This window comes from Sorex fumeus, unplaced genomic scaffold (assembly GCF_029834395.1).
Source record: "Sorex fumeus unplaced genomic scaffold, SorFum_2.1 ptg000010l, whole genome shotgun sequence".
NCBI lineage: Eukaryota > Metazoa > Chordata > Mammalia > Eulipotyphla > Soricidae > Sorex > Sorex fumeus.
In genome coordinates this window covers 2,731,556-2,753,255 of record NW_026606067.1, presented here as the reverse complement: position 1 = coordinate 2,753,255, position 21,700 = coordinate 2,731,556, and the positions used below count along the sequence as shown (strand labels likewise).

Below are 21,700 nucleotides of genomic sequence, written 5' to 3'. Positions count from 1 at the left end.
TGTTTGGCCCTCTAAATCCCCACCTAAAAAGAGCTAGACCCTGGGGGCCCGGGGATGAGAGTGCGTGAGGGGGTCCTTGCCTTGGATGTGTGAGGTCCTGGGTTAGACTCCTGAATCCACACTGTCCCCCAAGCACCACCCGGATTGGGCCCCAGAACCCTGAGCCAGGAGTAGCCCCTGATAATCCCCGAGCACTACTGGGTGTTGCCTGAAAACCAAAAGAGGAGAAAAGAAAAACAAAATTCTACCAGTAAGATGAAAGTACAAGGATTAAGGAAATGGTTTGAGAATTAAGAACTCCCTGTCTCTGAATAGGGACACCCAAAAGAGGTGACAGAAGCAGCATTTGAACACCCAAGTTGAAGGAGAGAGTTAGGTTCTAGCTGGTTTTTAGGTTTCTGAGTTCAGTGATGAGGTAGGTGGCAGTATCATTTTCTGTGATTGATATAGAGGGGAGGAAATATATGTTGAATACAGTAAAGATTGGCTCCAGAGCATTGCCGGTGGTAGTATATTTATCGATATAGATATAGATTTGGGATCATCAGGGTGCATGAGAAATCAAGGTCATCAACCGCAGAGGGCGCATCACAAGACAATGAACATGGATGCAGTTCTAAGAACTGTCATCTCTGCTTCAGAAATGAGCAGAAAAGAACCAATGAGAGAATCAGAATAAGACAGAATATTTTCAGGGGCCAATAGAAGCACTTTAAGGAGAAGGAAAATGATCAGCGGCTCATGATGGCCAAAGGGTGACCCTAAACAGACTCCCCAGGTTCCCATCCGAGCCCCACTACTTGCTCTTTTTGTGAGTTTGAGCAAATGACTGACCACCCCCCCTGCCTCACCGTTCATTCTTTGGAACCTGCTCACAGGTGCTGTGCCTGTCTCCTAGGATTATTTTGGTAGTTCCCTCGTTATATTTATGAGCCGTTTAGAGAAGCTCTGGTGTGAGGTTGCCGTGGTGTGCATGATGAGGTACTGTCACAGTAAAGTCAACCAAGAGGGTGCCCAGCACAGCCCCTGGATTCGGAGGCTCTTGGTTCCAGTCCCATTTGAGGATCTGCTCTGTGTCAAGCCCTGAGGTCAAGTCATGAACAAGACATTGCCCTTGCCTTCGGTGGAACTTCCTTTCTGGTGGATGGCATTCATCAGATGTGTACTGTGTACTGAGTTCTGATCACCAGACAGGCATTCTGGGCTCATTCCTCACCATTCCCCGAGGATGCTGGTGGCAGCGGTACTCCTTTAACAGAACAAAGCAGCAAGCACCCAGAGTGATTGAGCCAGAGGCAAGACAAGCAGAATTCGAGCTAATGGCACTGCTGAAGCTGTCTCTGGACAGCTGTGGGCAATCTCAGTAACTGTGGCTCTAGAAGTGAAGGGGCTGGTGGGGGTGGGGTTGGGGCGGGGGAGCAGAGGCTGAAGACTGAGTCTCCTGGCCATTGTGCGGAAGCTAGTTCATCAGAGGAGGATTGAATCGAACTAAGTCCAAACATGTGGGTCTGGATGTCGTATTATGTTTGAGTGATAGAGCAAGAAACGCTGAAGGACTGAGGAGTCAGCATGTTCCCTGGTCACGTCTTTCTCAAATGTTTCCATCGCCCCTTTGCAGAGAGTGGGGATCTTAATCAGCTCAAGATTAAGATCTCTAGTATGCCTGAAGGGTATATATTTGGTATTATTTACGGAAGCAAGGTCAGAATAATTCAAATATCAGATCCACATGTGGTAGAATCTCATTCTATTACAAAAATCAAAGATGAAATATATTTGCAACCCAAGTTAAAATCACTGAGGCTACAGATGAAAGATCAGAAATTTTTGGTTAATGTGAAAAAAAAAAACCCAACTTCTTAAGTCATCAGAACCTTTTCTTGGTCTGGTCCTGAATTGGATGGTTGCAAAAATCTGCCCTTTAAAACATGCATCACAATTGTTCTGGTGCAAACTAAAATTCAGGAATTAGTTCCAGTTCTCCTGCTAACTCTTGACCTAAGGCAAATTAATCCTTCTCTCCACTTCAGTTTTATCTTGGTAGATGGAAATAATAATTGCTACTTTACACATTTGGAAGGTGCTGGAAAGAGAGAAATTTTTACCACACCTGACTCAAAATGAGCATTCAAAATGTATATGCTATTCAAGGATAATCAATATATAAGAGTCTATAACTTTAGAGAGTTTGCAGTTTGCTTTCTTTGAAGACAAAATAAATTCTAAAGCTTGAATCTGTTTTCAGAGTTTTATAACCAAAAGATTGGAGGGAGTAAACCAGGAAGAATTTCAGAACTAAGTTTAGAGAACAAAAGAATTTGGGGAACAAATGTGATCTGTAGGATTTTATTTATTGTTTTAAGTTAACATGATTTTCCAAATATAGTCTAAGACAATCCACCTAGAGGGGTTACCATTTTCTAGACCTAAGCTACAAAGATTTCAAAATGCAGCTCAAATAATATATGAATCATAGCCCTCGTGGTCGCAAATGACAGAAACCCAACTCAAAGCAGATGAAACACAGAAGAGGAGCTTTATGGAAATGATACATGGAGTAACCATCAGGACTGAATAGTTGGGTGATTAAATCTCAGAATGACAAGAGGAGAAAAGAACAAAGAATTCTTTGTCTGCTTCTTGGCTACTCCCCAGATCATTTTTCTCTGGTGGGAAATGTAGTGCCCAACAGGTCTAGGCTTTCATTCTCACACACCCTCCATATATAAGAGGGGAAGTGGGTTTTCCCCCTCAATTTTTGAAATAGGATTCTGGTTCATTGAGGTCACATGGTGCTCAGTGACCCAATCACTGTGCTCTAGGGAGAGGGTGATTATGATCCAGCCTGGTTTATATGCCGGCTTCTCAGCCTATCCTGAGACAAGAAAAGCAAGCTCATGAAACAAAATGATCATTCCAGTGCAGACCACTTAGCTAGCCACTACATTTCCTACCAGAGAAAAATGATCTGGGTGAATATCCAAGTGTATATTAAGAGAACACAGTGATAGACCTGGAGAGATAGTACAGGGGTTGAGGCACCCCAAGAATCTCCTGGAGTGATGCCTGAGCACTGCCAGGTGTAGCCAAAATGCCCCACCCCGAAAGGTAGGATTCTGAGAACTAAGATAGGAGAAAAAATACTAGTGAACTCTGAGAGGTTACATTCCTAAGACACAAAGATTGTGTAGGAGTGTATCAAATCCAACCAGCTTAGCTGGCAAATGAGGTCTTTGTTTCCTATTAGGACAAAATCAGTCACTTTTCTCTGGAAGATGACAGTTACTGGAGGAATTCTGACAAATCGCTTTATGGTAATGAATGATACTGGGGAATGATTAGAAGTGAGACATAAGAAGCAGAGAACCACATGAAGAAGAAAGTAGAAGATACAAATGTCAGTGCCCCGTCATGGAGATAGGGAATTGTTTGAGAGAACAAAGTGAATGAAACTCAGAAATGAGCTCGTCAGAAAAGACATGGTAGAGTTGGACAAGATATAAGAAACCATGGGAAAGTCAGCGCCAAGGAAACATGAATATGTTGAACTTGGAGGTGAGTCAACCATGAGAGATTTGTAACAGTGATTGGAAGGATAGTGGAAAGGGAGCTGGCGCAGGAGTGGATGGAGGGAAAACAAGAGAAAGTTGGTTTCCCTACAAAGCATTCAGTTGAAAAATAGAAGTGTTTGGTTGAATGGATTTTGCAAAATCGTTCACACAAAGCTTACAAAAGTGGATGAGAATACGGCAGATACTTCCACTGTGGGTGCCTTCTGTTTTCTGTATAATGGACTACCATGCCCAGGATGACTCACAGAGTCTGTAGTCAGTTTTGTCCCGATATGATTCAGTATTTCTTAACTTAGGATATTGATTTTGACCAATATAACAGTTTTATAAAAGATGGTGTTTGGTGTCTGGATTAGCCTAAAATTATTAGGGTAGCAGATGGGATTTGCTTAATCCCATCCCTATTCTCATCTCTATTATAATTTTTCTGCCTGTATTTAAATAAGCTACTCACACTCCAGATCTGTGCTCCTTGAGGTCACATTTCTTGTTTGTGTAACCTTAGTGGCACTTCTTGGGTATTTAACAATTACCACGAGGGGCCAGAAACCCATAGTGCAAAGGGCTAGAACTCATGCTTTGTGGAACTTGGGGTTCAGTCTTGGATCCCCACTGCATGGTCCCTGAGCACTGCTGGGAGCATCCTCTGAGAACCGTGGGGGGAGCGTCTTAGCTCCACTGAGTGTGGCCTTTCCTCCCAAATGACCAGTATCTCCATTCCCTAGTACAGTGGTCGAGCCTCATCCTGCTCCCTTTCATAAAGTTTCTCTTTGGTCCCACTCCCAGGAAAGCTGCCCTTCTGGGTGCAGCTTGGTTTTCATTGTGAGAACCCTGTGAATCTTAGAATTCATTTGTTTAGGCTGCTGGCTGCCCAGAATCCAGTTTATGGCCTCTGGTAGCACCTTTGTATTCTGTCCTCATTTCTGTGTTTCTCTACAAGCCTCCTGGTTCTCACAGCACAGCTGGGAGCAGCCCTGAGCACTGCGGGGTGTGGCCACAAAACTCAAAATGAAAATAATGAAGTAAGGTTATTTATTTTTAGTGAAGCAAGATTTTTTTTTTTGAGAGAGAAATTTACTAGGAAGAGAAGAAGGAGAAGAAAGAGAATGTGTTTCAGTGAGAGCACAGGCTAGGGAGAACACAGGCTTGAAAGAGCAAGCCAAGAAGAAAGGCCATTTCCAGAGGCAAGAAGGCATATCCAGGCATTGATTTGCCTTTTGAATAGTAGTATTATAGATCATTTTACTTTTCCCCTATGAATAATTTTTATTTTCCTCCGTCTGCTTTATAAATGTTCTATTCCTTCTATTCTCAGAATATATTTTCTAAAATTATATTTTGGAAGCTTTTGGTAGCTTGGAGCAATCAACAGTTTAAGCTATTAAATGACAACTATGTGTGTATTTGTATTTCAATGTAATAACTATACAAAAGAAAAGGGGAAAACAACTCGATGTTTCATAGTGCTTAGATGCAGTATGATGTGTTCTCTTCTTGAGGCCAGAGTGGGTAAGGAGCTTGCCTTGCATACAGCCAACCCTGGTTCAATTTCCACCCCTGTCAGGAGTGATCCCTGAGCACAGAACTAGGAGTAAGTCCTGAGCATTGCTGAGTGTGACCCCAAAACCAAAAAAGAAATTAAAGTCTTCTTTTCTGGTTGTGAGTGGAGTAGAGGGTACACCCAACAGTGATTAGAGAGTCCTCCTGGATACTCCTGGAGTAGTGCTCAGGGACCACATCTGGTAGTTACTTAGGGGATCATGCAGTTGTCAGGGATTGAACTCAGGGGTCTATCTCTTTTTGGTCATCTCTGACCCTAAGGAAATGCGTCTATCATGCATTTTTATTCTTTCTCTTATTTCCCTAGTGGCTTCCTTCTTCCCACCCTGCCTCCCTGCCTCCCTGTCTCCCTCCCTCCCCTCCCCCTATATCCTCCCTCCCTCACTCTCTCCCTCTCTCCTTCTCTCCCTTCCTTCCCTCCTCCCTCCCTCCTTCCCTTCTTCCCTCCCTCCCTCCCTTCCTTCCTTCCTTCCTTCCTTCCTTCCTTCCTTCCTTCCTTTTTCCTTCCTTCCTTCCTTTTTCCTTCCTTCACTCCTTCCTTCCTTCCTTCCTTTTTCCTTCCTTCACTCCTTCCTTCCTTCCTTTTTCCTTCCTTCACTCCTTCCTTCCTTCCTTCCTTTTTCCTTCCTTCACTCCTTCCTTCCTTCCTTCCTTTTTCCTTCCTTCACTCCTTCCTTCCTTCCTTTTTCCTTCCTTTTTTCCTTTCCTTCCTTCACTCTCTCCTTCCTTCCTTCCTGCCTTCCTTCCTTCCTTCCTTCCTTTTTCCTTCCTTTTTTCCTTCCCTTCCTTCCTTCCTTCCTTCCTACCTTCCTTCTTCCTTCCTTCCTTCCTTCCTTTTTCCTTCCAGTTTCCTTCCTTTTTTCCTTCCCTTCCTTCCTTCCCTTCCTTCCTTCCCTTCCTTCCTTCCTTCCTTCCTTTTTCCTTCTTTTTTCTTCCCTTCCTTCCTTCCTTCCTTCCTTTTTCCTTCTTTTTTCTTCCCTTCCTTCCTTCCTTCCTTCCTTCCTTCCTTCCTTCCTTCCTCCTTCCTTCCTTCCTTCCTTCCTTCCTTCCTTCCTTTTTCCTTCCTTTTTTCCTTCCCTTCCTTCCTTCCTTCCTTCCTTCCTACCTTCTTTCTTCCTTCCTTCCTTCCTTCCTTCCTTCCTTCCTTCCTTCCTTCCTTCCTTCCTTCCTTCCTTTGTGTCTTTGGGCCACAGCAGTGCAGAGGGGCTGTTCCCATCAAGGTCACTTCCAGCAATGCTGCGGGACTGTGCAGTGGTGGGGTCAAGTCCAGGCCTCCGAATGCCAAGCTTCCTCTCCAGCCCTTCGAGCCATCTCCCCACTCAGTCCTTCCAGACTCAGGATTGCCCCCTTCAAATAAAATTAGAAGGCACAATAAACAGAAAATGTGAATCTGAAATATCCAGATCTGTGTGTTATTTCTGAACTCTTAATCTGCTACATATTAGGACTTTCACTTTCATTTCCAAAAATGCCACTGTACTTTTTCCAGGAGAGTTTAGCGAAGTTTTCTAAGTCCAATAGAATAACAACCTGTTGCATTTCCTAGAGCTTAAGATCAGAGCTATTGCCAGCTTCTACACTTGTAGCTGAGTCTGGAAGATAACTCCATCCAGTAAACTCTGCAAACGAGGTCCAGAATTCTAAGAAGAGATGTATTGTGCACCTCTGGTTCAGAGGAAACCAGCTGTTGATGCAAACCAAAAAGAGGATGCAGTAGCCTCTTCTGTGAAACCCAGGACAATTGTGCTAAGCAGACAGATGCACCGAGAATTTGCTGTGTTCTGTAGGGGGAAATGCAAAAAATAAAGAATGCATGAAAATCTCAACACATTGAGCTGGTTTTGCTCACGCCAAAGCCAACTGGACTTCTTGGAACCCGTGCCATTTGGACTTCAGAATGAAGTGCAGTGCTACTCTCATGTCAAGGTGCAGGGTTGTCTGCCCTGCTCTGCAGAGTGAGCTTCGTCGGGAGCTGCATTTATAAATGCATTGTGGTAAGTGCTGGCTGTGAGTACATACTGCAGAGTGGTTCAATTGCCTAGATATTTGACTTTGAGAATTGCAGTCTTCTGACTTAGCTTGATGGAACCTAGGATCTACAGTGTACAGAAACCAAGTGATGTACACTGTGGTGGTATGTGTGATACAATAGAGTGCGTCAAACATTGGTTTTTGAAACACAAGTATGAAACTCTGAAAATCAGCAGAGATGGTGTAAGTTAAAGATTTTTAGAAAATCCCCAAAAGTCTAATGCTAGTCATATTTGGAAGGCCAGAATACCTAAGGCTAACCCATGCAAGTTCCCTTGTGTTTAATTTGCCTGGTGTTTAATTTGCTCATTTATAAGCATTTACTTGGTACTTTATACTTTGTAAATTATTTTTATAGAACTCAATCTCATTTGACCTTGCAGCACCCCACTTTTTGTTTGTTTGTTTGGGGGCCACACCTAGCAGTACTCAGGACTTACTCCTGGCTCTATGCTTGGGGGATCATATGTGATGCTGAGGATCGAACCTGGGTTGCCCACATGCAAGAAAAGTGTCCTTCCCCTTATACTATTTCTCTGGCCCCTTAATCCCATTTTTAAAATGTAAAAACTAAGTGATCTGTCCAATGGGGCAAAATTAAGCTGCATAGCAAAGCTAGAATCTAAATTTCATGATACCTAGTCCAGCATTTGTGTACCATAAAACATCTTATTCATGTGTGCCTCTTTGTTATAGTTATTGTCTTTGCTTACTATATATGGTAGACCAAATATTTATTGATGAAGTTCTTCACCAGTGTTACAAGATAGTAAGTATATAAAAGCAAATTTCTTCGATGGATTTGAAATGTTACCTAACCTATCTTTAAAAGGTTAACAAAGTACCTAACAAATTCTCAAACGCTGCCTAAAATCTTAGGAGTAGATTTCCTAGCTTTCATTTATTTATTTATTTATTTATTTTGCTTTTTGGGTCACACCCTGGCAATGCACAGGGTTACTCCTGGCTCTGCACTCAGGAGTTACTCCTGGCGGTGCTCAGGGGACCATATGGGATGCTGGGAATTGGACCCGGGTTGACCGCGTGCAAGGCAAACGCCCTACCCGCTGTTCTATCTCTCCAGCCCTGATTTCCTAGCTTTTAATAGCAATGAATTGGCTCTAGTTTACACCCTCTCGGCTCTCACTTTGGGTAATTTATGGATCTTTGTGACATAAGCAGAATTTCAGATCATGTCTCCATAAACTGTAATTAAAATGTCTCTAAATCCTGGACTCTTAGTCATTCGTTTTTCAAAACTTATATAATACTCACTACTTAAATCAAGGGCAGAACTCTCAGTCCTAAAATAAGGATTTGTTGTAAGCACCTTGCTATTTTAATTTATAGTCATATTAGATAACAGCTACTCTTTGAACTAAGACCTACCCTCTCATGTTATGATCTTAAGGCCCTGATGTCCTCTCTCCCCTAAGTGCTGACTTCAGAAGCAGCTGACCCTATTGGCTCGGAGTAGGAAGCAGCCACTTAGCATCAGACATATCCCGGCAAAGAGTGTTGTATTCCATACAACTTCTCCAACATTCAAATGCTTGTAAAATACTTCAGCCGGAGGATTCTCAAATGCCCAGAGTGCCTTTACAGTGCCTTTTGTAGAGCTTTATCTGGCAGCATTCCCGACGTCAGAGTTCTTCAGGCCGAGCCGACAACTTCTGTGTTCCTTCACCAAGACTCTGGGCTTCTTGAACTCTCTCATAATAGTCGGATGCAAGCTCATCTGGGATCTTCTCACCTCCAGATACAAGCGAGACCCACACTTATGAGAACTTGCAGCAGTTCTGAGTGTGGTACAAAAGAAGAGTTTGCATATGTCTAGCTTTGAAGCTCACTGGAACTGTTCCATTGACAACCCCAAATATCTGCTCTTCGGACACTTGACATGGTGTCAAGCATCCACTGATGACAACCCTACACTTGCCAAGGCTTCTTGGAGGCACCTGATATTGGTGCAAGATGGTATCTAGGATGTATGTCAGCTTCTACATTCTTAGTATGCTATTTCTGTATAAAGTTAGCTCATCAGAAGCACTATGTTTGGATCACTTAGCACATCTTACTTACAGTCATGCCAACATTGAGTGATCACATTACCGATTTGAAGTTTTCCTTTCTATTCTTATCAGTGTTACTCACGTGCATGCTAGATAGAATCAAATAATCGTGTATTTACAACACTTTGTCACCTTCAGTTTCCCACTGTTACTCTTTTATTTTATTTTATTTTATTTTATTTTTTGGCTGATAGTTTTTAGATTTAACTCATTATGTTAAAATCATACACTTGCATTTCTACTTCTGCCTGTTTTCATTCTCTCTGTATACTTTCCCCTGTGCAACAAAAAGTGACCTTGTCTCTCTTTAACAACCCTCCCTCTACCTTCTAGACCCCTTGCTTTCCTTCTCCTGGTTTATGCCTTCCTTCTGTGAGAGTGTGTCCTGCGGTAGCTTCCTGAGAAAGGATGAAGGGACGTAAACTTCTGACTCCCACCTACCTGAAATTTCTCCCCCTCCATATATAACTGTTTACAATTCTACCTTGGAAATTATTTTTCCTCTAGCATTTTGAAGACATTTTGCAGCATTCATCCAGCTTTAGGCCTACTATTGGAGCTGGATGGCAGCCTTACAGTCGACCTTTATGGAGAGACTTCCGTGCTGTCTGGAAGCTCGTTTCTCTCTCCCAGGGTTGGAGGACGATGATGATGGGGATGGAATTTCACTGAGTGAGGCATGAAGGCCCCTTTTAATCTGAACATTGCTATCTTTTTGTGTCTTGAAAATTTTCTTAAATTGTTTCTTTGTTTCTTCCCTTTTCCCTAATTTCTCTGACCCCTTCCCATTTGGGGGGGACCTCATTATTTGAATATTGGATTACCGGAATAGAATCTAATTTACTTCTTCTTCTGACACTGTTTTTCTGTTCTGCTTTCTGACGTATTTTTTTGTTTATTTATTTTTGGTTTGGGGGCCACCCCCAGCAGTCTTCAGGGACTTACTCCTGCCTCTGTGCTCAGGGATCCCTCCTGACAGGGCTCTAGAGACCATGTGGGGTGCCGGAGATCAAACCCAGGTTGGCTGTGTGCAGGGATAGTGTCCTGCCCACTGTACTATCTCTCTGGCCCCGGGGATATTTTAAAAATAATTTTCTTATGTTGAGTCTTTTAATGTGTTGTCATATTTGTTTTGCTTTGGGAGTCACACTCAGCTGTACTCAGGGCTTATTCCTGGCCCTATACTTAGGGTTTACTCCTGGAAGTGCTTTGGGATACCATATGGGATGCCAAGGATTGAACCTCAGTCAGTCACATGCCAAGCAAGCTTCCTACCTGCTATACTATCTCTCCAGCCCCCCACCATATTATTATTTTCAAAAAAAATCAATTCTCTGAATTTTCTTTTTCTTTTTTTTCTTTTTTTTTTTTTGTAGGAGTGCTGCTATTTATTCAGCCACTGATTAGCTGATCGAATTGTGCATGAACTCCACCTTACTTTTTTTTTCCATTTTTTAATAATTTTATTTATTGAATCACCATGAGAGCAGTTACAAAGCTTTTGGGTCTAAGTCTTAGCCATACAATGAAACACCCGTACCTTCACCAGTGCCCATTCTCCACCCCCAACAACCCCAGTATACCCCCATCCCACACCCTCCCCCTGCCTGTGGGGCAGATGATTTCCACATTACTCTCTCTCAACTTTGATCACATTCACTCTTTCAACACCAGACCCACCATTATTTGAGATTTTACCCCAACACTCAGATCTGCTGAAAAGGCAACAATAGACAATTTGTGTTCTACTGCTGGTTATGAATAACATAAGATGTCGTGTGGCTGCAGTAGGGCCATGTGGTTTTGAAATTCCGAAATTTTAACACTTAAATCTGGAGGGATTTCTGCCAAAAGCCACTGGGTTTAGAGATCTGCTCCTGAGTCTCTGGAATCATGGCTGTTGAGCAGCTTGATGAGGAGCCAGAGAGGCCGTTCGTGGGCGATGGCTTGGGGTCTCGTTGGGGTGGGGAGGACAGGCCCGGCTCCCCCCCACCCCCATCCCGTGAGGCCCAACAAGTTTCATCACTGTGGGCCCAAGCCTGACTGTCCAATGGCCTCTGGAGGATGACAGCCACCAAGTCGCCAAGAGGGAGCAGGCGGAGGGACAGCACCCATTCCCCCCTGGGGTGGCCCAGCGACAGTAACCTACTGCGGGGGGGTCCGGACACATTTCTGTCAAAAGCCGCTGGGTTTTGAGATTTGTTTCTGAGTCTCTGAATCAAGGCTGTTGAGCAGCTTGATGAGGAGCCAGAGAGGCCGTTTGTGGGCGATGACTTGGGGTCTCGTTGGGGTGGAGAGGACAGGCCCGGCTCCCCCCACCCCCATCCCGTGAGGCCCAACAAGTTTCATCACTGTGGGCCCAAGCCTGACTGTCCAATGGCCTCTGGAGGATGACAGCCACCAAGTTGCCAAGAGGGAGCAGGCGGAGGGACAACACCCTTTCCTCCCTGGGTGGCCTGGCGACAGTAACGTACTGTGGAGTCCGGATGCATTTCTGCCAAAAGCCACTGGGTTTTGAGATTTGTTTCTGAGTCTCTGGGATCATGGCCGTTAAGCAGCTTGATCAGGAGCCAGAGAGGCCATTCGTGGGTGATGACTTGGGGTCTCGTTGGGGTGGGGCGGACAAGCCCGGCTCCACCCCCATCCCGTGAGGCCCTGTGTTTCTCGTCACTGGGGGCCCCAAATGTGACTATCCAGTGGCCTCAGACAGATGGCGGCCACTGGGCCACCAGGGGGAACAGGCCAAGGCATGAAACCTATTCCCACCTGGGTTGGCCCAGCACCGGTAGCCTACTGCAGAGACCAGACGCATTTCTACCTAAAGCCACTGGGTTCTGAGATTCATTTCTGAGTCTCTGGGATCATGTCCATTAAGCAGTTCAATCAGGGCCAGAGAGGTCATGCCTCCAATTATATAGCTGAGCCGGAGGTGGTTTGTGGGTGTGTTTCCCAAATACCTAACTTTTGACTGTTTACTTTCTTGGTAAACTTTGCCCCAAGATTTTGGGGTCTGGCCAAAGGCACAGCAGCAATTTTGGGGTATCTGGAAGTCTGAAGGCGCCATGAGGCTGCTGATGCACTCGCCTCACAGGTACAGATTGACCTGCTGGCGGCACCATACCCCCGTGAATTTTCTTTTAACAGTATCCTCTTCTCATCTCATAGATGCTGATATAAATAATAGAATTTTGAGGTGTCTTTTGTTTTACTTCTTTTAGTTTTGGAGTTGTTTGTTTAGGGGACACACTGCAGTGGTCAAAGGCTGTCCCATGGGGCTGCACCCTGTGATTCTCTGGTTACCATGTGAGTATCAAACTTGGGCGTGACCTCCAGCCACTTAAGTCATCTCTCGAACCATGAGGGTATCTTTGTTTTTAAGTTTTCTATCATAAATGCTTAAGAGTGAGACACATAAAAAATGGTGCAATGGGGCTAGACAGATAGTACGGGGCTTAAGGCTCTTGCCTTGCATGCCACTGACCCTGGTTTGAAGCCCAGTTGTTCCCCGAGCACCAGCCAGGAGTGGCCCCTGATCACAAAGTCAAGAGTAAGTCCTGAGCACTACCAGTTGTGATCCATATCTCAATCTCTACTCCCCAGCCAGGTGATGTTGAAGTTCACTTCTTGTGATTGGGGGATACTCCGAGTGGTCATTTGGCTGCGATGTTTTATTGGCTTAAAATACTAGGAGCATTTTGCTTAAAATTCTTCAAAAGAGCCATTTTCAGGAAGAACAAAATAGGACTTAGCATAGTTCATCCCACTATTTCTCTTAATGAACACTTCATTTTTGCACTTATCTTTGTTCAAATTGTGATGAATTTCTTGGGTGAGGGTAGAGCTGATTGGTAGGAGGGTTTGTTTTGATGTGTACTCCTGGGAAGTAATTTGACAATATTTTTCAGGAGACCTAATTAATGTTCATACACTCTGACCCAACAAACAGATGGTTTTGAGCCTGGGGGTTTGAGTCAGCCCTGTTTAGCTTCATCATCATTTCCTAGTTACAGAAGCTTTCAAAGACTTAGTTCAGGAGCTATCACGGGTACTCAGTAAAAGGCACCCACTACTTTTTTATTCACCCATACCAGTGAGAAACAACCCATAAAAAGTTGTGACCTTTTTTTGGGGGGTGGAGGGTCACACCCACCAAATGGGACTCAGGACTACCTAGCTTGGGGAACGCTGCTGGCAGTGTTCGGAGGATCCATAAGCATATGCCTTACTATGTATCCTTTGTACTATCTCTCTGACCCTAAACGTTGTGGTCTTTGATTTCAGTTTCTTTTTTAAAAATTATTTATTTATTATTATTATTTGCTTTTTGGGTCACACCTGGCAATGCACAGGGGTACTCCTGGCTCTGCACTCAGGAATTACTCCTGGCGGTGCTCAGGGGACCATATGGGATGCTGGGAATCAAACCCGGGTCTGCCGCGTGCAAGGCAAACGCCCTACCCCCCCCCCCCCCCCCCGTACTATCGCTCCAGTCCCTGATTTCAGTTTCTTTGATTGAAAATGAGATCTAGGGACCAGAGAGATAAGGTGCAGCAAAGGTGTTGCCTTGCATAGACCCGACCCTGTTTTCGATCCCCAGTACCATAAAAGGTTTCTGGAGTCCCACAAGGAGTCATCCCTGAGCACAGAGTCAAGAGAAAGCCCTCAGCACTGCTGAGTATTACTCAAAAAACAAACAACACAACAAAAATTAAAAGAAGGTCTAGAGGCCAGAAAGATAGGCCACCAGACTGGATGAGTGCTTTATACTTTGCATATAAAAATCCTGAGTTTGATTCAGGCTACCACGTGATCACCCAGCACTGCTGGGAGTGACTCCCAAGGAGCTGGGTAAAGCCTCAGAGTGTCACCCCAAACCCAAACCAAATAATCAAATAAAAATGAGGTCTGTTTTAGCACAGCGGTGGGGCGTTTGCCTTGCACGAAGCCAACATGGCCGACCCGAGTTCGATTCCTCCGCCCCTCTTGGAGAGCCTGGCAGGCTACCGAGAGTATCTCGCCCACACGGCAGAGCCTGGCAAGCTCCCCGTGACGTATTCGATATGCCAAACTGCCAAACACAGTAACAACAAAGTCTCCAATGGAGACGTTACTGGGCCCGCTCGAGCAAATCGATGATCAACGGGAGGGCCTTTACTTTACTTTACTTACTTTATAATAGGGGCCACACTCATCAGTACCTGAGGCCTGAGGGCCATTTCCTGCAGTGCTTGATGGGCATGAATGATCTTTCTATGCCAAGGGCCCAGCAGTGCTCGGGACCATCATGGCTATACCAAGTGCTATGCAGGGATCAAATTCAGGACCTTGAATGTGCCAGTCATCAGCCCACTCCTCTGAGCCATCTGCCTGGACCCAGGGTCTTTACCTTTGGACTGTCCAAGCCATCCTCAGGAGGTTGGATCCTCCCACGCTCTTCCCCCATGCAGTTCTCATCCAACCAGACCATCAATTCAGCACAAGGCCCAAAGGTTATAATGCTGCTTCGGCCCTGTGGAGCCATAAATACGTAAGGTACCACAAGGGTGTATGTGTGTGTGTTGGGGGGGGGGGAGACTCCAGGGCCAAACCCGGCTATGCATGGGGACCATACTGTACCTGAATCAAACCTGTGTCAGGGACATTTTGGGCATGTGCCCTAACCACTGTACTCCCTCCCAGTCTTCAAGGTCTTTTTAAACCTGGGCTGGGTATGCAGTTTCTTTTTTGGGGGAAATACTTCTATCAAGACTCTTGAGGACTTAATGATTTGTTGGGGGCTCTTTACATATAACTAGACTTAACAACTGTCTGGCCTAACTTAAATTTAAAAAAATCATATTTAAAAAAATAGCACACCTTTTTGTTTGTTTGTTTGTTTGTTTTTGGACCACACTCAGCTGTTCTCAGGGCTTACTCCTGATGTGTCAGGAATCACTCTTGATGGGACTGAGGGGGAGTCTTTGGGGATGCTGAGAATAGAACAGGGATTGGCTGCCTACAAGGCAAGCCACTGTGTGATCTCTCCGGTCCCTTGAAAATTATTTTTTAAATGCCATTTGTGGCCAAGGGATGAGGCACTAGAAGCACAGCTTATGTCTTACTGGTACAAAACCTTGAGTTCTATCCTGGGCATACCTTACCCACCCCTGCCCGCCAAAATAAACCCTTAAGTTACAGACACATTTGCACTGTCATGAAATTTAAGTTGAACTGTTTTCCTTTCAGAGTTTTGTCTATGTTGTACATAATGATTTAGTTTCTCTCACCCCCAACTTGGAAACATTGAAGGGAAAACAATATATTGAGAAAGAATGGGAAAGAAGGGAACCCTTATTAGACAGATCTCATCCTGGGCTTCTACCAAAGGTGGTAATTATTCCTTTTCACCCTTTGAGTTGGAAGCAGAATATGATTCGGACAAAGTTTGAATTGTGTTCTGAACAGATGTGATCAAAATGGAATCGGTGTTACAAAGTTAAGCAGAGCCCAAGGCTCTACAACATTGAACCACTATCCCCACAAAGAAACACGGTGTGGAAACCAGGAGCCCCAAGGAATTCTGGGTCCTTATCCCAAGGGATCCCAGGTCATTCCTGAGGGGAGATAGTTCCTGGAGTTAGTTCAGGGTTAGTCCGTCGGAATTTAAAATTCATTGTCTCTCCTTGGAAAAATTGCGTTTTGATCTTGTTTTCGTTCAGTTCGGTTTGTTTCTTAATGTGTTTCTTCCCGACAGGACCTCAGGGAGCAGAGCGTGGAATCTAGGTGTGCCAGACACTGCATCACCTGCATTTCCCCAATGTCTTGTTTGCATCTCTTTATTGTGTATGTGGTGCTGGGGATGGAACCCAGGCTTCCTTCATGTAATTTCCCCACCCTGACTTCATCTGGTCCCCATATCTCACTCTTTCTGAGGAAACTAAGCTACTCAGGTCTCTGGCTGGAGGTTACAGAACCGGAGGTTTGCCCTGGGCTGCAAGTACTTTTTTCTCCCTCTGAGCCTACAGTCTTCTCATAGAATTAGAGGGAGAAGTGGAGGGCACCTGTGCATCCAGGGACCACCGGGGTGCCCAAGGCGCACTCCTGACTCTGTCCTTAGGGGTCACTTCTTGTGGGGCTTGGGGACCCTCTGGGATGCTGGGAATGGAACCCGGGTCAGTCATGTGCAAGGCAAGCACCTTCCCTGCTGTACTCTGGCTCCAACACTGGGGTGCCTTTTTCAAAGAGCTGAGCATAGACTTGACACTCAGGACAATTACACTTGGAGAGGAGAGAACAAGACCCAGTGACATGATCCTAGTCCTGGCTGACTGTCCCCCATTCTGCTCCCCTTCAGGAGCTCCCCCCCCGCCCCCGCTAGCCCTGAAATGGGCTCAGGATTGGGGATAGTCAGAGTAGCTATCCGCAATCTTGAGTAATTAGCATAGTGAGAACAGTACCTTTGCACTTTTATTTTTATTTTGTTTTGTTTTTTTTGGCCCACCCCGAAGTGCTTAGGGCTTACTTCTGGCTCTGTGCTCAGGGATCACACCTGGCAAGGCTCAGGGGACCATATGGGGTGCCAGGGATGGAACCTTGGTTGGCCGCATGCAAGGCAAATGCCCTGTCTCTGTGCTATTGCTCTGGCCCCTAATTTTAATTATTTAAATTTTTTCTTATATACTTTTTATGTATAACAAAAGCTATAGCACAGCGGGTAAGGCGTTTGCCTTGCACTCTGCCGACATGGCCGACCCGGGTTTGATTCCTCTGCCCCTCTTGGAGAGCTTAGCAAGCTACCAAGAGTATCACACCCACACGGCAAAGCCTGGCAAGCTCCCTGTGACGTATTCAATATGCCCAAAACAGTAACAACAAACTTGTTGTGAGACATTACTGGTGCCCGCTCGAGCAAATCAATGAACAATGGGAGGACAGTGCTACAGTGCTATTATCCTAGCTCTGTATTCCGGAGTCCCATGTGCTCAGGGTCCCTGTGGGGTGCTGGGATTCCAGCAAGGCACATAGCCGTCCTGGTTGACCGCTAGGCCAGTGCCCACCCTCCTGTACTAGCTCTCCAGCCCCACGCAGGCATCTTAGTCTCTGTTCTCTCTCCCCTCTCTGGGTCTTACACTGGCCTTCAGGAGGGCAGCCCTGTGGGAACTCCCTGCAGTGCTCTGCAGCCAGTCAGCCTCTAGCAGTCAGTAGTCAGTGGCGCTATTACTGAGGTTTCCTGCAGGCTCTCTCTGGTCAGTCTGACACTAAGGGTGTCTGTTAGTCTTGGAAGGATACTAACTGAAAAGAGAGAGGGCCTGAGTTGGGGGGAGGTCCCACTGTTACCTTTCCAATGTGTGGGGTGGGTCAGCTTCCCTGCTCCAACAGGTGCTGCTCAGACACCTGCAGGCTGACCAAGGCCAGTGAGACCCTCCATCTCCGCTTGGCCAGGGACCCACTGCACAGGTGAGACCTTCATCTTCCAGCAATCTCAGCCCCCCACCCCCAACACACACACACACACACACACGCACACACACACACACACACACACACACTTGCCGGCGCCCAGCGGGGCTCAAAACAGCCCCACAGCCCTCTCCAGCCTTGCCCAGTTGATGAGAACAGCACCCAAGGGACCCAGTTAGGCAGCCGATGCTAAATCATACTTTTAGTAGAAAGGGGGGGGGAGGGACAACCAGACCTAGAGGGGTGCAAGGTGAGGTGTGAAGCACGTGGTGCTCCCACGCCCTCATCAGCCCACCATTGTCCCCCAGACCTTCCCAAGTCCACCGGCTGGGAGCCCCCCAAGCCCCCTTCTTCATCATGCCGGAAGGAGGGGTGAACTCACTTGCCATCCGCAGTAGGGTTCAACCTGCGGCCTAGAGATGCCTTTTTTCTGGGGGGAAAAATGTTATCACCCAGCAGAACCCCCCCCCCCCCCAGTTGCATCCAGCCCTCCCCCCCTCCCCCCAGCCTCTTGGTGGCACTGCCCAGTTTGGAGTGTGGACTCCACCCTTCCCTCCCGGGTTTGGGTTGGTGTGGAGCGCCCCAGCCCAGGCGCCCTGGGGTTTCCCTGGTAACCAGTTCCGCCCGCCCTGCATTAGCATCACAAGAGACTCACTGCAGCGCGAGGAAGGGCCGGGTTTGGGCTGTGAAGCAGAGTGGAGGAAGGCGCATGCAGGTTTCCTGGGAACCAGTCCCAGTGTCAGGAAGTAGGAATCCCCTCCCCCCGCACCCCTCGACCCCCAGGCTGCTGCATGCAGCTCTCTGTTCTGCCTGCGTTCTGGGAACCGGGATGCCGAAACGTCCTTCCTCCTTCCCGAGGTACCTAACCTCCAGAGGACCCCGACAGATGACCAAGGGTGTGCAGGGGCTTCTTGGAGGGGCCCACCTGCTGTACTTACTGCCTTGCAGCGCTGCGTTTCCCACCAGCTAACTTGCTTGGGAAAACCCCGAGTCTCCGGGCAGATAGTGCAGAGCTGACGGCGCTTGCCTCTCACACAGCTGGTCCAGGTTGGATCCCCAGCACTGAATATGATATGGTTCCCGAGTAGGAGCGATCTGAGAGCACAGAGCCAGGAGTGGCCCCCGAGCAACACTGGCTGTGGCCCTCCTTCCCTCCCCGGCCCCCTTCCCCAGAATCACTAAAGGGTTCAATGTAGGATCAAGTACAAATTCCTTTGGTAGAAATGAGGATGAATGGCAGGGGTGGGAGTGCAAAAAAACCCCTTAGCTAATGTTATCTTATTTTGGGGGTTTTGTTACACACCTGGTGTGAGCTCAGGGCTTCTCCTGGCTCTTCAGTCGTGATCACTCCTGGCAGGGCTCAGGGGACCATATGGGTTGCTGAGAATCAAACCCAGGTCATTAGCGTGTGATGCTCGAGAGTTTTTGCAGGGGCTAGAGGGCCAAGAGAGTTGGCAGTTGCCCTTGTTGCTTGGTTACCCTGGGGAAGAGCGTCCGCAGGCATCCAAAATGCGGCTCCTGCCAGGCCTCTGGATTCTCAGGGACTGAGAGTCGGGGCCAGAACGGAACGTTTGCTCTGCCGTCAGCAGCAGGCATCAGATCTCTCTGCACCTCTCTTTCCAGTACGACAGTCGTTGTCCCTGTGGGACAAAATAAAAGGTCAGCAACACCGTTCTGATTCTCCCTGTACTTAGGAGAATCAGCTAAGGGCCAGAGAAATGGTACAAAGGTTAAGACACTGGCCTAGCACGTGGCTATGGCCACGACCCTGAGCACAGAGCCACGTGAAGTCTAAAACCAATCAAACAACGACCCCCCCAAAAAATCAGTTTAGATAGTTAGAAATGTAAAGCTCCAAAGTCCTTTCTGTCCCATCCCTGAATAACCATCAAATAGTGTTTCCATTTAATTTTATAGAGCAGTGTTCTCCAAAAGGGAGTGATGCTCCCTCCCCAGGGGTACAGGAGCGGGTAGTAGCCTCAGGAGCAACTTTCTATTGGCTTCAGGAAGGTGAACGTCCAGCAGGAACCTGGTGATTTCTTTTCTTTTCTGAAAATGGGGTGGTCAGCCGATTCTCTCACAAGGTGATGTCACGGTTGCAAGTCTTGCTCTTTGTTTTCTTTCCCTCCCTGCTCCTTCCCTTCATGGGGGTTTTGTGGTGGAACCTAGGGTTGGGAGTGGGGGGTGCACACCATGGCAGTGCCTGCACAGGTGCTCACCAGGGGCCACACATCCTGGACATGGTACCTACCCCTTCTCATCCTGGGGTTGCCAGAAATTACTTGTCATGCTGAGGACTGCAGATAGAGCTGCCAAAATCAGGGATCTAGAAACCAGGGACTCAAACCCGGGCCATAAACTTGCCATATGTGGCATATGTGTATGTTCTAAGCCACAGGGCTATTTCTCAGCATCCACAGCCGGGCTCTCTGGCTGATCTCATCTCATCTCATCTCCTAAGAGTCTCCTGGATTCCCTTTTTTTTTTTTTTTTTTTTTTTTTTGCTTTTTGGGTCACACCTGGCGATGCTCAGGGGTTACTCCTGGCTCTGTACTCAGGAATTACTCTTGGCAGTGCTCAGGGGACCATATGGAATGCTGGGAATCGAACCGGGCTTGGCTGGGTGCAAGGAAAATACACTGCCCGCTGTACTATCCATCCAGCCCCCCTCCTGGATTCCTTTCGTACTTGCTCCTTGCTAGAAAGACCATCAGGGAGAAGAGAGTTCTGGAAGATGATGGAAGCAGCAACAAGATGAGTCCCCTCAGGCCTTTTATGTTATGGTTTGCTGTTTTGTGGCTGCAGTGCGGGTGACTGGGGGAGGTGTGTGCTCTACACAGAGCCACACGTCCCAGCCAGTGTTTGGGTGGAGGGCTTGGGACAGCAAAATAGCTTCAGACAGCAAAATAGCTCAAGATGCTTTTGAACGACTGCTCACCAAGAACTTATATGAGACTGTTCATTGAGCACTGTGCTTTAAAAAAATCTGTTTTTCAGGGACCCATAAACATCTCAAAGCTGGAACATGTGTTTTTCGTGTGAGAACCTCCCCCCCCCCCGCCCCTCTATTGCAACCCCTGACATTACATGGTACCCTGAGCAATACCAGGAATGACTTCTGAGCACCAAGACAGAAACTATAAAAAAGATTTTTTTTCTCTCTGTTTGGTCTTCCCCAAAACAAACAGAGAGAAAAAAATCTTTTTTATAGTTTCTGTGGCATTTTGGGGTGTGAAAATGGGGTCATACCTAGTGGTGCTGAGGAACTAGTCATGGCTCTGTGCTTGGGGTGGGGGGGGTTTATGTGGTGCTAGTGATCAAACCTCAATTGACCATAAGCAAGGCAAGTGCCTTAACCTCTGCACTACCTCTCAGGTCTCAGTTTCTGTGGCTTTCTTAAAAATTTAATTTAATTTTGCAGTGTCTTTCAATTCATTGCATATGAGTCACGGTTAGTTTTGTGGTTAAAGTCCATTTTACGTCGTGAACAGTGATTCTGACTATTGACTAAAATCACTGTGGCCGGTTAATCAATAGCTTCATTACCAAACAGTGCTTTAAACAAAAGACCTCCAAGTACATTCAACAAAATATACTGAAAGCATCAGAACATGTGAAAAAAAAATCCTGTTTGGATTGCCAAAGTAAGTAAATTCATCCTTAATCATAAAAATATTTTTTAAAATTGCATGTTAGGGTCCTGCCAGAAACTGTAATCTTGAACTCTCTGCTACCTTGCCCTTATCAGAGCTCAGACAGGAGAAATGATATATTAATGGTGGATTTCCAGAAAGATAGAACTGGACTATCCCTAGATAGTCCTGATTTTGTGGGCACCAAGCCGGCATCAGTGACCCATGTCCTTATCACAATGCTTCAACCTCTGCTGTGGTTTTTTGGAGGGAGGGGTAACATCTGTGTTGAGCTGAAAATGCTTCACTCATTAAAATATACAATTCAAAAGTTTTTACAGTACTCAGAGTTATATAGCTATCACCAATATCAATCTGAGATTTTAAAATCACA

The 21,700-nt window shown here is 46.3% G+C and overlaps 1 pseudogene; it reads right to left on the bottom strand.

Moving 5' to 3' along the window:
* The window catches only part of LOC130019921 (apoptotic chromatin condensation inducer in the nucleus-like), a 48,484-nt pseudogene that overhangs the window by 9,343 nt on the left and 17,441 nt on the right, over positions 1–21,700 (bottom strand).